General features: G+C 48.8%; 1 long non-coding RNA gene and 1 pseudogene across 1 annotated transcript; both read left to right on the top strand.

The window, feature by feature from the left end:
• The first annotated feature begins 582 nt into the window (after positions 1-582).
• On the top strand, positions 583-1,823 carry LOC112075372 (uncharacterized). The gene is made up of 3 exons (XR_002894971.2): positions 583-722; positions 945-1,007; positions 1,709-1,823. It is a non-coding gene; the product is annotated as an uncharacterized lncRNA (long non-coding RNA).
• Positions 1,824-2,987: 1,164 nt separating this feature from the next.
• The window catches only part of LOC112075370 (semaphorin-3D-like), a 48,557-nt pseudogene continuing 47,191 nt past the window's right edge, over positions 2,988-4,353 (top strand).

The raw sequence follows: 4,353 nt of genomic DNA, 5'->3' as shown, positions 1-4,353 counted from the left end.
TCCCCTCTTTCTTTCTCTCTCTCTCTCTCTCTCCCCCCTCTCTCTCTTCCCTCTTTCTTTCTCTCTCTCTCTCTCTCTCCCTCTTCTTTCTCTCTCTCTCTTGTCTCCCCCTCTCCCCCTTCTCCTCCTCTTTCTCGCTCTCCCTCACCCCCTCCCCTGTCTCCCTCCACCTCTCCTCCCTCTCTTGCTCTCTCTCGCCATCCCTCCCACGCTCGCCCCCCCGCTCTCTCTCCCTCTACCCCCCCCTCTGCCCTCCCTCTCTCTCTCTCTCTCCCTCTTTCTTTCTCTCTCTCTCTCTCCCTCTCTCTTTCTCCCTCTTTCTTTCTCTCTCTCTCTCTCTCGTCCCCTCTTTCTTTCTCTCTCTCTCTTGTCTCCCCCTTCTCCCTTCTCCTCCTCTCTTCTCGCTCTCCCTCACCCCCCTCCCCTGTCTCCCTCCCCCTCTCCTCCCTCTCTTGCTCTCTCTCGCCATCCCTCCCACGCCCCCCCCGCTCTCTCTCCCTCTACCCCCCCCCCCTCTGCCCCCCCTCTCTCTCTCTCTCTCTCTCTCCCTCCCTCTCTTTAGACTTGCGTTGGATGAACAGTTCCAGCGTGTTCTGGGACGGAGTGTGAGTGGAGGTTACCAGTCCATGCTGCTGGATGAGGACCGTGGCTGGCTCCTGGTAGGGGGTAGAGACCACATCTACCTTCTCCACTCGGACAGCCTGGCTCTTCCTACACGCACGGTACAGACAGCACCTCAGTGAATCACCCTACTACGTGTAAATGTAGAGTTAAGGAGCCAGCACCATGACTCTGTTTTGAATCAGTCAAGGCGCCTTCCCAACTGTGTTTCTCTTAGATCGCCACGTTCTCAATAAAACACAGAAGGGGTATCATAAAGTAATGATGAAAAGGGCTACCGTATCCATATTTAAGCCTCACCTGATCCCTCCCTCCTCCTTTAGATTTACTGGCCAGCTGTGGAGGAACACGTCGAACACTGCAGATTGGCAGGGAAGAACCTGTCGGTAAGTAACAACAGCTCTAAGAGCCAGAACAAACATGGATAAACAACATGAGATGAAACTTTCCCACAAAGCTGTTTAGGTGCTCTGAGGATCTGAGGCCTTATATTAGTAGTTCCTCTGGCACGCTCATAGCCATTATTGGGACACGGCCAAGTATCCCTCATAGTGTATCATTAAAACAAGGCCTGTCTTTATTGATGGTTCATGTTGTTTGTTGTGTTTTATGAGACACCAGGGGAGACGGGTAGGTTCTCATCTTCTGTATGGGACCTGACTGACAATTTACACACAACAACAACCAGAGGCGACAGGTGATTCTAATCTAACAAGGTTCAATCGATTATTTTGGTCGATTTCTTCATAAATAATCGGCCTTGAGGCAAAGATAGCGAACTGGTTAATGGAGGCTGGTGGATAGAAGAACAGGATTTAGGATGGGTCCTCTGTAGCTCAGTTGGTTAGGAGCATGGTACTTTCACGACAATATCAGTGGTTAATTCTCGCTGGGCCCACTCATAAATACTGTAAGTATGCACTCGTACTGTATGTATGCACTGCATGTTTTGTATGTCTTGCTTTGAGAATAAAAGCGTCATGCATAAAGTATGGCACTATATATAATGTTTAATCTCTTGTTGACTATGACTGTACTGTAGAAGGTGTGTCATGTATGTTTAATGTAAATCCTAACGTTGTTTCAGACTGACTGTGCCAACTACGTTGCGGCTCCTCCAGCCCTTCAATAAGACCCATGTGTACGTCTGTGGCACCGGGCCTACCACCCACAATGCACCTACATAGACCTGGGACACAGCACTGAGGTGAGAAAGGAGAGGGGGGGGAGGAGGAGGCCCATGTGTCTGTGGCACCGGAGGCCTACCACCCACAATGCACCTACATAGACCTGGGACAGGGGAGAGAGAAATGTTTTTATTTCTTTTGGAACTTCTGTGAGTGTAATGTTTACTGTTCATTTTTATTGTTTATTCACTTGTTGTTATTATCTACTTCACTTGCTTTGGACAATGTAAACATGTGTTTCCCATGTCAATAACCCAGTAGAGAGAGGCTCTGACTAAACTCCCTGTTCCATCTCTGACTAACTCTGACTAAACTCCCTGTTCTATCTTCTGACTAAACTCTGACTAAACTCCCTGTTCCATCTCTCGTGACTAAACTCTGACTAAACTCCCTGTTCTCATCTCTCTTGACTAAACTCTGACTAAACTCCGCTGTTTCCATCTCTCTGACTAAACTCTGGGACTAAAACTCCCTGCTTCCAATCTCTCTGACTAAACTCTGACTAAACTCCCTGTTCCATCTCTCTGACTAAACTCTGACTAAACTCCCTGTTCCATCTCTCTGACTAATACTCCTGAAACACCTCTCTCTGCAACTGAATACCTGGAGACTTCCTGACGGCCGGTGGTTTAGGTCAATATAACAACAACAATTCCGCTGACCCTCAGCATGGGGACCCTCAGGGTGCTGCTTAGTCCGCTCCTGTACTCCCTGTTCACCCAGGCCTAGCGTGGACCAAGCAAAGATCTAACACACATGCATTAAGTTTGCTGCACGACACATTCACGTTGGGTATGTCCTTGACTCACCGATGTCAGTCCTACAGGAAGAGGTCAGAGACTTAGGCAGTGTAGGGAACAGTGACAGACAAACCACGAGCCTACAGGGAAGAGGTTCAGAGAACTTAGCCAAAGTTGTGGTGCCAGGACTAACAACCTCTCCTCTAACGTCGTAAGAGCCAAACGGAAACTGATCGTGGACATCATAGGAAGTAAAGGAGGAGATAGCATGTTCCCATCTCGCATCGACAGATAACTGTTGTGGAGCGGGATCCGTAGACTTCAAGATGCTTTGGTCGTCACATCTACTAAGAGACTGAACAAAGATCACACCACACAAACTCACAGTCATGAAGAGGGCATGCAGTGCCTCTCCCCTAGGTGGCTGAAAAGATTTGGCATGGGCCACTCAGATCCTCAATCAATGTCTAACAGCTGTCACCATCCGAGAGCATCTTTGGAGCTGGCTGCATCATCGCTTGGTATGGCAAGCTGGACCGCCCTTGACCGCAAAGCGCTACAGGAGGGGTGTGTGGACGGCCCAGTTCATCACTGGGGCCAAACTCCCTGCCTTCCAGGACCTCTATATCATGGCGTGTCCTAAGAGGATGGCCTGAAAAAATGTCCAAAGACTCCAGCGACCCATGCCATAGATGTTCACTTCTGCTACCGTCCGTCAAAACGTAAACCAGAGCATCGGCACTGCGGACCCACAGACTTCAAGACAAGCTTCAACTCCCAACACCATAAGGAACTGCTAACATAGCCAGACTTAGATACTAGTATCAATTACTGCCATCTCTCTCCCTCCCTCTCTGTAGACTTGCGTTGGATGAACAGTTCCAGCGTGTTCTGGGACGGAGGTGTGAGTGGAGGTTACCAGTCCATGCTGCTGGATGAGGACCGTGGCTGGCTCCTGGTAGGGGGTAGAGACCACATCTACCTTCTCCACTCGGACAGCCTGGCTCTTCCTACACGCACGGTACAGACAGCACCTCAGTGAATCTCCCTATCTATGTGTAAATGTAGAGTTAAGGCCAGCACCATGACTCTGTTTTGAATCAGTCAAGGCGCCTTCCCAACTGTGTTCTCTTAGATCGCCACGTTCTCAATAAAACACAGAAGGGGTATCATAAAGTAATGATGAAAGGCGTACCGTATCCATATTTAAGCCTCACCTGTATCCCTCCCTCCCTCCTTTAGATTTACTGGCCAGCTGTGGAGGAACACGTCGAACACTGCAGATTGGCAGGGAAGAACCTGTCGGTAAGTAACAACAGCTCTAAGAGCCAGAACAAACATGGATAAACAACATGGGATGAACTTTCCCACAAAGCTGTTTAGGTGCTCTGAGGATCTGAGGCCTTATTTAGTAGTCCTCTGGCACGCTCATAGCGCATTATTGGGACACGGCCAAGTATCCCTCATAGTGTATCATTAAAACAAGGCCTGTCTTTATTGATGGTCATGTTTGTTTGTGTTTTATGAGACCCAGGGGAGACGGGTAGGTTCTCATCTTTCTGTATGGGACCTGACTGACATTTACACACAACAACAACCAGAGGCGACAGGTGATTCTAATCTAACAAGGTTCAATCGATTATTTTGGTCGATTTCTTCATAAATAATCGGCCTTGAGGCAAAGATAGCGAACTGGTTAAGGAGGCTGGTGGGTAGAAGAACAGGATTTAGGATGGTCCTCTGTAGCTCAGTTGGTAGGGCATGGTACTTTCAACGCCAATATCAAGGGTTTAATTCTCGCTGGG

The sequence above is a fragment of the Salvelinus sp. IW2-2015 genome, unplaced genomic scaffold (assembly GCF_002910315.2).
Source record: "Salvelinus sp. IW2-2015 unplaced genomic scaffold, ASM291031v2 Un_scaffold3111, whole genome shotgun sequence".
Lineage (NCBI taxonomy): Eukaryota > Metazoa > Chordata > Actinopteri > Salmoniformes > Salmonidae > Salvelinus > Salvelinus sp. IW2-2015.
Note: the sequence above shows the minus strand (reverse complement) of the source record. Positions and strands in the feature narration are given on the sequence as shown.